General features: G+C 51.9%; 1 protein-coding gene across 6 annotated transcripts in view; it reads left to right on the top strand.

Moving 5' to 3' along the window:
* Positions 1 to 7,108: 7,108 nt before the first annotated feature.
* MEGF11 (multiple EGF like domains 11) overlaps positions 7,109 to 12,808 on the top strand; it is a 344,857-nt gene continuing 339,157 nt past the window's right edge. For 5 of the 6 annotated variants that reach the window (XR_012022801.1, XM_072809212.1, XM_072809210.1 and 2 more), the window contains exon 1: positions 7,109 to 7,211. The gene's annotated coding sequence lies outside the window, so the exon portion shown is untranslated. The remainder of the gene's footprint in view (positions 7,212 to 12,808) is intronic. The other variant, XM_072809211.1, reaches the window with a different exon arrangement.

Raw genomic sequence — 12,808 nt, 5'->3', positions numbered from 1 at the left:
GTGAAGTGTTTTCTAAGCCTTGGATTACTTAATGCTATTTGCAAAGCATTTCCAGGCAAATTATTGAGATTTAAAAATGTGCAAGGAATTTCAGAGGACCCTGTATAAACTATGTCAACATATGTCTTGGAAGGTTACAGCATCTATCCATTATATAGGTGGGGATACTGAATTGTGGGAAAGAGAGACTGTGGAGTTCTTGGGACCCTGAATTTCTTGCCTTAATTAAATCATACTATGGTTAAAGCGGAAATTTGAAGCCATTTTCATATTGACTATACACCACTTAACGGGTTTGAGAGATTTTGGTAAAGTATCTGGGTCATGTATAATTGACAAGTATTATCATTATCATTATTTTTGTCTGTTTGGCTCAGTGCTGGATCTCCAGGACCTAGAACAGTGCTTGGCACATCATAGGCACTCAATCAATATTTGCCAAATGACCAAGCGAATCAGCAATCACATTTGGTATGACCCAATCTGCATCCACTTGGGGTTGTTTAGTTCAACTTGGCAAATCATTATAGAGTGCTTTCTGTGTTCCAGACACTTTGCCAAGGAGGTGAGGGTATGAAGATGAATAGCGTATGGTTCTTGTCTTCACGATCTCAACGCCCAGTGTGGGGGGCAGATGCATAACAGATCAATGCTGCATGCTGTGGTTAGTGATGAGAGAGACCTTTTCAGGAAACTCGAGGAAGACTGTTTGGTCCAGCTCAGGGGCTTTCAGGAAAACTTGCTATGGGACAATATGCCTGAGCTGGGTGTCTCACTGGATGAGTAAGAGTTAGGTTGAAGAAAGGTAGAAGGGCACTCCAAACACTTCACATCACTAGTGAAGACAAAGATACGACATCTCATTCAGTAATTCATCTAAGAAACATTCTTGATGACCTACCATGTCCCAGATGTTGTCCTAGGTACTAGATATGTGGCAGCAAACCAAAGTCCCTTTCGTCATGTAGCTTGTTTTTCAATAGACGCTAGCCCCGCAAGCTTTCAGCATTGCTGGAGAACCAAGAGCAGAGCAGGGAGTGGTGGCAGAGGAAGTTGAAGAGCCAACTGGCAGTTTGTTTTATGTGAGAGTTGGGTTGATACCCTACCTACTTCCACAAAGAATTTGAGGCATTTATAAAAAGCCTAGGATTTGCCAAATCAAGCTACCACTGGGCAGGAGTCCCAAACCCCCTCCTGAGGTGGAGATTCTTCTGCTTCCCCCAAAGTCTCTTGGTCACTGTGGGGGGAACTGCTAACAATGCAGGAGAAAAGAGGCTGCCCCCAGACCCAGTGCACTCTTAGAAATCCCCTTGGGTTGGTTCAATAATTTAGGTTGTGACTCATGACAATGAGTGCCTGGCACATGGTAAGAACTTTATAAATGCTGGTTGAATGAAAACATGAGCGTGATGACTTTATCTGTAAACAAAGGAGTAACCAATCCCTTGAGTTTTGACTTGAGTCGACAAAGGAGTAGCATCATGAGCTTCCCCAAAAGTGAGATGGCTCCTACACCAACACCTTGATCCATTCAAGTCAGATGATAAACAACCAAAACCAAAACCCACGTGCTTGTGTCCAACTATCCATCCATCCCACATTAGGCCAGGCACTGTCTGAGACACTGGAGATATTGAAATGCCTCTGTGGAATTCACTGTCCAATGGGGGCAGGTAGACCTGTGACCACATAATCATATGACAGCGAGGAAAGTACTAATTGAGGTAGGTAAACAGACTAGAGGGCCAAGAGCGGTCTTGTCAATGAGCAGAGTTTTAAAGGACAAGACTGGAGTTTGCCAAGCTTGAAAGAGGATAGAAAAGGTGTGCAGGTTCTGAGAATAGCAGAAATAAAGTTGGGGAGTGGAGGCGGCGGGGCGGGGGGGGGAGGAAAGAAGGCTATGTCAAATTCAGGACATTCAGATAAACTGGTGTGGCTATCAGGTAGGATGTAAGGGTTGGCAGGCTGTTGAAGATGAGGAGAGGGGGAAGTGTTTAGAGGTACGCTTTCCTCGATTATCTGCTACAAAGACAAGGAAAACAGTCCCAAAGGTAGGATTACACAGGTTCCAGTCAGAGGCTTACTTGACACCTAATGGTTTTATTATCATTACTATTCCTTGGACAGCATTCATTTACATTTGCTCAGGACCCCAAATCAAAGCAAATCAGAATATGACAAAGGTGTGTCAATGAGACAAGGTACCTGACGGAGGATGCATTTTCTCTCTTTTGTGAGTAAGCAGTTTACATCCTACCGCGCTGCAGCCTGCTGTGGCATCAGGACCATTTCCAGTGATTTAACTTTGGCCCCTAACAAATCACATTTTATAATTACCTCGTACCTGGACAGCACCGTCAATATAATCATAACTTACATAAAATCTACATATGTGGATTTGCTAAGTTCATTTGTTAACTTCCAGAATTTCAAGTCTTCCAAGGACTTTCAGAAATCTCCATGATGCCTCTGAGAGCTGCGTTTTGCATCTGATTCTCTCGTTTCTCTAAAACAAAGATTCAGAAATTCATGTTACTTCTCTGCAGTCCACAGAGTTCCTTCTCTTGGACAAATTGATCGTGGACAATGTATACCCCATAAATTATTTCCAGATCATCTTGTGCCTGTGGGAGGACTAAGGGCTTAAGACGAGATGCATTTCACAGCATCACATTTGGTCCCTTTTCCTGGTAAACATGGAGGAAAGAGAACAAGAGACCCAACCCAAGTTTGCCTGGATGCAAGGAAATTCGGTGTCTAAATGCCACATTTCCTGGGACTGTGTAATAATCGGTTAGAAGAGTGGAGCATCACAACAAAATAATAGTGTCATAACGTCATGATGATAATCTGTAATTTAAGTAACTCCGTGAAAATGTAGAATGGAGAGATTTCTGGCTCCGGCTTCTGAGAACTCAAATTCCACCCAGTTCCCAGTTCAAAGCAATTGGCACTTCTGACGGTTATACGTAAATAGATCTCTACCAATCTCATTAAATATTCCATCCGTATTCAAAGTCCTTAAATATTGAACACAACCTAATAAATACAACCAAGTTAATCAAGACTTTGATTGGTGGCTGTGGGTTCATAAAAAGCTTGTGAAGGAAGTTATTCCATTTGGGTTTTATTCTGATCCACCACGTCCCCCCGTCTATTTTTAAGTGAACGCAGGAATTGTATTATATGCATGTGCAAACGTTTTGAGTTGTGTTGGTGTGGACAGAGGTGTGCTGGGTTGTTCTCTCTTGGTAATTTGTGTGCTGGGCCGGATTGCTGAGTGTGGATATGCTGGAGGATGTGGCTGGTGTACTGTCAGTGTGTGTTATGTGGGCAGAGGTAACACAGTGGCGAGTTACCTTGGATGCTGGCTCCTCCGTGGTTTCCTCTCTGCACCTCCTCAATGGCTTGGACACCAGGACACCACAATCGCTATAATTCTTTGGAGGGTATCCGAAGGTTGCCTTTCCTCAGGATTGTATAAGACTTGGTGCCTGAGAGCGAGTGGCTCCTTGTGTTTTGGCTCTAGGATTTTTTTTTCAAGCACGTTAGTATGGCAGCTCTCAGTGGAGGAGTTGAAATCTTTCTGTCACTAGACAAATTCCAGTCATCCCTAATGTGTTTTCTGTGGATGTTCCTCCTGGGGCTTTGAGCCAGGGCTCTGCAGAAAGTGGGTAGGGAAAAGAGGCTCCCTCAGCAAGGAGAAGAGGGAGACGGAAGGAGAACAGAGTGAATTCCTCATATACCTGAGTGGAGGGAAGGAGGGGGCAGCACTGTGGCCAGAGTCCTGGACATTCCGCCCTGTGTCCTCGCCTTCTGATAATTTATTTCTAAAAATGAGAAGGCCCTCCCACCTCAGTCACCAGAGCTTTGCCTCCTCACCTTCCATCCCCATCCAGGCTGAGTGTTTAGAGGTGGAAGTGAGCTGGGTGTCCGATGCCATTTCATGGGAGAAGAGACTCTTGGGAGCCCTGTAGGAAGATGATAGGAGAAGCCAAGGGGGAAAGCAGCGGGTGGGAGCAAGGGCAATGACGTCCATTCTGCTTGGGCTCTACTTATTTTGTATGTGACCTTGAGCCAGGTGATTGTTCTCTCTGAGCCTTGGTTTCCTCCTCTGTAAGATGGGGCTGATAGGAGTGCTTATCTCATCATCACTCCATTTTGCAGATGAGAACACTGAAGCACACAGAGATTAATTCACTTCCCCTCACATAGCTAACAAGTGATGGAGTCAGGACTTGAACTCAGGCATCTGCTTTGGGGGCCTCTGCTCTCAATCTCTTCACTCCACTCCTGTGCCCTACTGTCTTCTTGCCCTAATTAGAGGGCAAGATTTTGAGAGCAGGGCTCATCGTTCGGAATAGTGGACTTTTGTCTCAGATTATGCATTTAGAGGAGTAGCCTGGTCTTCGATGTTATCAAAATATACTTACAGCTGGGCTGAACATAGCCGCAGCAGTGGGCTGTGAGAAGCAGCGCTCCTGCAAGCAGGCTCTCAGGGACTGGCAAATGAATGATGGATCATGGGCTCCAACGTGACCCCAAACCGACCCTCAGAGATGTTTGCTAAAAGTGTTTCTGGCTCTGTTGGGACCTGTGTCCTTGGAGGCCTGCCATCTGGGTGGAGAAGGTGCTGCTTTATAGATCCATGTGGTTTTTTAGAATATGCCAGAAAACCAGGCAATCCCCAGCCTGGCCCAGAGGGGGCCGGCCACCCCCAGCTGCGTGCAATTCAGGCCTGAGAGCCTGGCAGTGTGGGAGTGTGTGAGAGGGAGGGACGGGGGATGCTTCCCGTGAATTGGGCTGTTGAGATGGGGTGGAAGGGTTACCCATTTCCCCAGACTGGGGCTTGAGAATTACAAAAGGATGTCTACCATAGAGAGGTGAGGGGGAGAGGCATGGCGGGAGGTAGAAGGTATACTCCAAAAGGCAAGGTGGAGATGAAGAAAAAAATATGCCAATACCTACCTACCATGTATAATATAATTAATTGCTCACAGTTATCCAGTGCCCCTATGTGTTTCATTTGATTTCATCCTCAGAGGGTCACAGTGCTGTTATCATTCCCATCTTACTCACAGGTAACTGAGGTTAGCGAAGTGAAGTGGCTGCCGAGGGTCATGGTTAGTAGGTGGTGGAGCAGGAGTACAAACCCAGAAAGTTGGGACCTCTTCTCTTAGCCTTTGGCATCCCTGATACCCACAAACTGCAGCATATCAGAGCCGGAGAAAGCCTTGGAGAGTATCTGTTTCAGCCCCTTCATAGTCAGTTGGGGAAACTGAAGGCTAGAGAGGCGTAGCTATGGTCCAAGGTGACACAGCTGGTTAGTGACAGCCCTAAGATCTGACCAGGATTAGAGTGAGGCAGGAAGATGCCCAGGATACCGAATTTAAGGAGGTGCTCCCTCTCAGATGCTGACTCTGCACATGCATGACACCGAGCTTCAGCACCTCTTTCAATGCAATGCCCTAGGTGCCTCTCTTGCTTACCCCAATCCCAGCCCTGGCCAGATGCGTCTTCTGGTTTTTGTGGTAAGAACAACAGAGGCTCCCGCATGGGTTTATTTTTTGCACTTGATGTCCTAAAGCAGGGGACTTGCCAACATCCCAAGGCAGGTTTCTACCCAGGGTTGGATGGAGGGTCTGCTTCTGGTTGGTACTGTGGAAGGGACAGGATTGAAGGGGGGCAAACTCAGAGCCCAGCAATTAGAGGCGAAACTGGGAGAATGATGACCCTGATTGAGGAAGCAGGGCTGCAGAATGGGATCCGCAGGAATCGGGACCCTGCAGTTCTCCTCCGATTCCCACAGGGCTGAGATGAGGAAATGCCAAGGAAAACATCTTGCCCCATCAGACCCAGGACGAAGACGATAATCAGTGGTTGATCTTTGAGGGTTAGGTGCCCAGACACAATTACAGACACTTTTCTCAAAGCTTCAGACAACCTGTTTGCTTTATTTGTAAGAAATTCCTGGGGGAGAGGTGTGTGTGTCGCACCAGTCTGGGCCTTCCTGCTCTTGTTCTAGTTCAAGGAGAAAGGGAGACAAATCACACAAGCAAAGTACCCCGCTGCTGCTTTATCCCTAATAAACAGAAGTAGGTTGGCAAGTCCCGCATTGCTCAGAGAGGAGTGGGGCTGGAAAGAGGGGGTTTCACTCTCTACTGCTGTGCCAAGTCTTCCACTGGGGCTTAGCACCTCCTAGAGTGGTGTGGGGCTAGCCAGGTGGCTAAAAGTGGGAGAAGGCTTCCTCCTAGTGGCCCTGGGGACTGGGGGCTTGGGACAGGCAGGAGGAGTGGATCATCTTCTGGCATTCTCGCCTTTCCAGGGAGGAGGAGGGGTGGTCCAGGCCTTGCCTCTGGAGGAGACCTGAGCAGGCAAGTCTTGCTCTCTTCCCTCTGGAGCTCAGTTTCCTCCTCTTCCCAGGCTTGGCTCAACCCAGCTTGCTCAGGGGTTTGACATTCTGCACGTTGTGGCTTCTTGCTTTTTCCTCTGGGCCCAGAAATTTCTCAAGCCGGTTTCTGGGGTTCCAGTCTCCAGCCCTGGCGGGTCCCTGTCTATCCTCAGCCTGTTACCAGCTGGCCTGGGGGGTACCCCCACCCAACAACCCCGGGGAGGGGATCTCCCACCCCGAGGTACCCGCAGGTGCAGGCGTTTTGACCCACCCGGAGGGAGGAGGGAGGAGGGAAGATAAAGGACAGTAGAGGAGGGAAAAGGTTAAAAAGGAAGAGAAAAAATAGCGAAGAGACACGGAGAGAGGACAGAGGGATGGGAGAGGACCAAGCCGAAGGGCGAGAAGGCGAGGCGGACGGCAGGCTGGTGGGAAGGGAGGCTGGAAAACCCAGGGATCCGGGGAGAGGGGAAGCCGGAGAGGGGCGGAGAGGAAAAGGAACGGGCGAGCGAGGGAGGAGAGCGAGGTCTGGGAGGACCGGGCGGGAGCAGGAGGGGAGGGGAGGGGAGGGGAGCGGGGGGGCCGCGCGCGGGGGGAGGGCGCTGGGAGGGGCCGCGCGGGGGGCGGCTCCGCAGCGGCCGCGGCTCGTGCGCCCGGCGGTGGCTCAGTCGCTCCGTCGCTCGCCGGCGGGCCCCGCGCCCCGCGCCCCGCGCCCGCCCCCCGCGCCCGGCTCTGCGCTGCCCGCGGCTCCGGCTCCTGCCCGGCGCTCGGCGGCTCGGGCTGCGGAGGACGGGACCGCGCGCCCGGGCGGCCGCCGGAGCAGGTAGGTGGCGCAGCGGGGACGGCGGGGACGCGGGGCCCGGGGGGCGCGGGGGCGGCGGCGGGGGGCTGCGGCCCTGGGGAGGGGGCTCTGCGGCCTCGCGGCCAAACTTTCCAGCGGCTCCGCGGGGGCCGGGCTGCGGGAGCCGAGTTTGCGCGGGGAGGCGGCGGGGGCGGCGGAGGATGCCCGGGCGTGGGCGAGCGCGGGGGTCCCGGGGTCGCAGGCGCCCGCCCTCCGGCCGCGGGGGGACCCCGGGGCTCTCCCGCCCCCGCCGCCCGGGGCGCGCCCCCCGCGCGCGGAGCCTCGGGCGCCCTCCAGCCGGGAGCCGCGGGGCGCAGCCAGGTCCCCCCGGGGCCCGCGGGGCGCCTCGGCCGCCCAGCCCCGGCCCGAGCCCCGCGCGCTTTTGCTTATTTTATTTTTGGAGGCGCCGAACGGAGCGCGTGCGCCTTTCGCTCCTTCCCATCCCGTCCCTCCGGTTCCCTTCGGGGAAGCCCGGCGGGCTGACTTCCCGGGCGGCCTTCGGGTCCCCGGCGCACCCCCCTCCCTCCCCCCCTCCGCGGCTCCCGAAGTTAAAAGCGAAGCGCGACGCTCCCGGTGCGCGCCCGGAGCGCGGGCCCCAAGTTGCCAACTTGCCGCCCAGGCCTGCGGGGGCCGGAGCTGCGGGAGCGGTGGCGGCGGCAGCCCGCGGAGCTACAGAGCGCCGAAGCCGCCTTCCTCCCGGACTTTACTATTATTGTTTTTTTCTTCTAATGAGTTAGGGGGAAAAGAAAAAAAAAAAAAGACTCCAAAAAGGCGCAGCATTGGCCCCCGCGGGCGTCGAGGTCCGCGAGTGAGACGCGGCCCCGGCCGGTCGGGGCGCCCCGGTTTGCGAGGCCCCAGCCCCGGCTGCCGCTCCAGGACCCGCGCGCCGCGCTCCGTCCTCCGTGGCCGCTCCCGGATCCGCCCGCGCCTGGCCCGCGTGGTCACGTCCCCTAGAAAAATATGTCAAAGTGGCTGCGCTGCGGGATCCCCCGCTCCGTGCGCTGGGGGCCGAGACGGCGGGGGCCCAGGCGGGTCGGAGGGGGCCCTGGGGTGGTTGGGGATCCCCGCGGACTCGGCTCGCCGTGCGGGGCCATCGGGGTCCCCTCCCCCTCCCCTCCCCCTCCCCCTCCCCCTGCGCTCTGCCGGGGAGGCGGGGGTTAACTCCCGAGCGGAGGCTGCCCGGGGCGGGGCGGGGCGGGGGCGCCCACCGGAGCCTGCGGGGCGCGTGGGGTCCCCGAGACCGCAGTGGCCGCCCGTGCGGCTGCCTCCCCGGAGCTGGCCGCCCCAGCTCGCACCGCCTCTGCTGGAGCGCTGCTGGGGCGGTTCTCCCGAAGGGTCTGCAGCGGGCTCGTGCGGCCCTGAGCTGGGGGCTCTGTCCCGGAGCTCCCCGCAGGTTGGCCGGGGTCCCCGGAGGGCGTGGAACCCACCAGCAGGTGCACCCCTCAGCTCCTGTGGCGGGTTTCCCTCGTGCTCGCCACCCACCATCTCTCTCGGTAGCTCACAGATTGCTTAAGGCCCTAGAAATTCAAGGTCTCTTCGGTCTCCATCGCTTCCTCCCATCTCACAGCTCAGCACACCGAGGCGGGGAGAAGTGAAAGGACTTGCTTAGAGCTGGGTAACGGGGTGGAAGGAAATGTCAACTGGGGCCTCCTGACTCCTGGTTCAGGGTTTTTTTTTTTTTTTTTTTTTTTTGGTTTTGTTTTATTTTTTTCCCCCCAATACTCTATGCCGGCATCATCACTTTTTTAGCATGGGGCAGGTGCTTTCTGGCAGGACACGGCGTGGAGGACTGGGCCTGAGTTTAGAGGCAGAGGACTGCAGAGGAAGGGTCTCTTGGTAGCTGCTGTGCTGGGATCACCTCCCAGGACACATCACTGAGGCGACAGTTTGTTGCATACCTATCCTGTGCCTGCACTGAAGTCTGCGGGTGAAGGGGGCCCTTAGACCTGAGCCAGCCCCATAAAGTGCAACCCACGGGGAGAGCAGTCATTGTCTTTTAGCCACGGAAGCTTGGCGATCTCAGGTGAAATCCCTCTGGGAGGGGGGCAGAGTGATGGATAAGTCTCCGGAGAAGGGAGGATTTGGAATGGAGCCCTGGGTAGATTCCTGTGCGGGGAGGAAGATTGTGGGGCACAAGGCTGGGGCACAAAGAGAGGGGCAGGAAAGCTCATGACTTGTTCAGTGACTGGTCAAAGGACAGTGGAGTCAGGGTGGATGAGAATTTGGCTTTTGAGAGAAAAGCACTAGGACGGTTGGAAGAGCCAGCTCCTCAGACAGCGAATTCAGAATGTGTCCCTAGAGTCTTCTAGTGCAAGGTCTAGGGTGAGCAATTGGCTGGGAAGTCAGCACCCCATGAGGCAAGGGCTATAGTCAGCCTTTTGCTTCTCTTTTACCCTTTTCTACTTGTTGCCTAGCTTTCAAATAGTTCCTTTGCCTCTTCCCATCTGTAACTTTTAGAATTTAGATACTTGAGGGTGTGGAACATACTACTGGACCTACTATGGGCAGGGTGTTCGCCGTGCCAGGGATATTTGGTCAACAGATAGTTTTTAAGCTCCTCCTTTTTGCCAGGCACTGGTCTAAGCGATACACCGATGAACCAGACAGGCTGAGTCCCAGACCTCATGATGCTGACGTTCTAGGTTCCAGTTCTCCATGAGGTAAAGTGTCGTTGCGGAATGGAGGCAAATACACAAAAGATGTCTGAAGAAATGGGACAATGTGACAGAGAATTCTGAGCCTCTCCAGTGGTTCAAGGCTCTGAGGTGAAAGGCTGGAAGCTGTTGGCTATGAGATTTGGAGATTCTGTGGTCTTCCATGACCCCGGCTCCTGGTTGCCAAGGGTAACCCAGAGGCAGCTGCATTGAGGACCTTAGATATGGCATTGGGGAACAAACGGCTCTGCAGAGCTCCTGCCGCCAGAGCACAGGGGGAGGGAGCTGGTGAGTGCTGGCAACTGTGGTCTTGCTAGGTATCCATAGAGACTGGTACCAGGTAACCGTGTACCTCTTAAATTCCAGCATCCACAGCTACTTGAACTCCGTAGCCCCATTGTACAGATGGGTAAATGGAGCCCTGACTCTGCAGATTGGGACAGCTATGCAGAAGGGAGCCCAGTACTGTAGAATCCAGGTATTCCTGATCTCTGATTCGATTTAAAATAATGCTCTTTCCTTCCCATTTTGTAGACTGGCGGTTCTTAGACTTCACTACAGGAGGCTTGTTTAAACACAGATTGCCCTGAAGTTTCTGATCCAGTGGGTCCAGGGCGGGTCCAGTAATTAGAATCTGTAACGAGTTCCCAGGCGATGCTGATGCTCTTGGTCCAGGACCACACTTTGAGAACCACTGTGGTAGAACAAGGGAAAGTGAGAGGTTTTCTTGAGGTTATGCAGTGGAGGAGCCTGGGACAAAGGCTATGATTTAGCTCTAGGAACTCCCAGAATTTGCCTATGCATAATCCCCTCCCCCGGACCCCCCAGGAGGCCATAGAATTAAAAGAATATTTTATCTACATCAGCACACACACAGAGAGAATATATTGCAATGTAATTAGGGAATAAATAGGTGTCATGTGTTGGATGTAGACTCCATGCCCTGTGGCTCTGTGGGGGTTTATTATAGCAGTGGTTATAATTGAAAAGGTGTCATCTGCTTCGAGAACCCCTCATGAAACTTTCATGACCTGGGTGGTCAGTGTCCAAAAAGGCAGGTCTTCTTCATTTAAAAGACAGAAAGTCAGAGGAATTGCTTCTCCTGCTAATGGGACTATCTGTGTTTGACAGTAACTATGCAATGTGTTCTCAGAGGAGAGAGGAAAAAAAAAACAATCGAACAGCCAGTGTGAATGGAGAGGGGTTGGAGGAAGTCCACATCACGGGTTTACAGATCTGTTTGTTGAACATTTTGGAATGTTTTGAAACTGTTTCACCTATATTTCTGATGTGAAGCTGTATCTCAGCAGGAGGAAAGGAGAGTTTGTGTTTCAACTTCGCTGGTTGGGTAAATGTAACAGCACATTTTATCCCCAACGTGTTAATTAGACCCCAAAGAAAAGAACCATAAAAGGGTTGTTTTCCTAAATGCTGGCATTTTTCATCTGGATCCTATTTATTGATTATTTTACAGTTGAGAAGGAGCAAAAAAAAATCCATGTTTTTATAGCAAATAAAGCTGGCTGCAGTAATTATGCAGGCTCAACATGTCTGTTCTGGAGCAGGAAGTTGGAATTTAGCCTGACTCTCAAACATTTGGGTGAGATCTAATTGAGAAAGACATTTCAAAGAACAAATATTTAGGAATGCGGAGTTTCGCTGATGGTCTCTCTGGGCCAAGTGCAAGTACCTTGCTTCTAGCTCCATCGTCAGAGGTGGAGGGATGCTGCAGGGAAGGACCTGGTCGGTAATGTTAAGGCCATAGTCAAATTGTGAGGCTGAAACCTAGAGATAATTAGTGAGGCTTAGTAAAGGGAAGAAAGATGCTTTCAGGGAATATATGTCCCTTGGAACTGATGAGCAAAGGGAGAATCAATCAAGTATAGATTGAACACTTATCGATTGTCCAATCTCGGCACAGGCACAATGAAGGGAGGGACCAGGACTTTTACTTGTTCTGTATCTCCCATAAAGCTTGGCTCAGGTACCTTTAGGGACTGGAGTCCTCTATTGGGGTGGGCATCAGTCAGCGCTGTAAATAGCAGAAAACTTGAACTCAACTGCTTGAAGCAGTAAGGAACTTGGTATCTCCCATTGTAAGAGGTGTGGGTTATGTCTTCCTCGAGTTTGGTTCTTTCAGTTGTTCAACAGCATCATCAAGATCTAGATTCTTTTCATCCTTCCTTGTCCATAAGGTCACAACAACAGTTCCGGGTATTATACCCTTACAATAAGAAGCAGGGGGCAGGAAAGGCGGGAGGGGAACCTTTCTCGAAGGTCCCAGGGCAGACTCTCCCTTGGGTCTCATTGGCTGGAAATGTGAATCACATGACCGTGTACACCAACCACAGGCAAGGGAAGAAGAACACCCTCACTGGCCTAGAACAATCTTGATTTGTGTGTTGGGCGTCAGAGAGGAATGCTCTTGGAAAGAAGTAACCAATGGCACCCGCCATAGAGTTTAAGACTTGGGTTTGAATGGTCTGCCTACGTTTTAGCCTTGTGACCCTAGTCAAGCCTTTGACTTCTTTGAGCCTCAGTTTACTGATCTGTGTAATGGAGATCTATTGGGATGATAAATCCAAATTAATAATTACAGTTGATTGAGATACAAGAAGTAGGTTATTTGAAGATCTGATCTCTGACATCAAAGAATTCTGATCCAGTGCAGGAGGCATTGAGAAGACTAGGCTATCAAATAATCAGAGAATAAAGGGTAGGTAAATAATAATGACTTGCAGACCAACCTTGGTGCGAGGAGTATGACATCAGTGGGCGGCACAGTACCTAGGGAAGGCTTCCTGGAGGAGGTGGTTCATGTGCATCCTGGAAATCCAGCATGTACGTATGGATGGGTTATTAGCTCCTTCTGCCCAATATGCTTCCTCTTGCTTTTCTCAGTGGTAAAATGGGGTCATTAGGCCA

This window comes from Canis lupus, chromosome 32, assembly GCF_048164855.1.
Source record: "Canis lupus baileyi chromosome 32, mCanLup2.hap1, whole genome shotgun sequence".
Taxonomy (NCBI): domain Eukaryota; kingdom Metazoa; phylum Chordata; class Mammalia; order Carnivora; family Canidae; genus Canis; species Canis lupus.
This window is presented reverse-complemented; position numbering and strand designations above follow the sequence as displayed.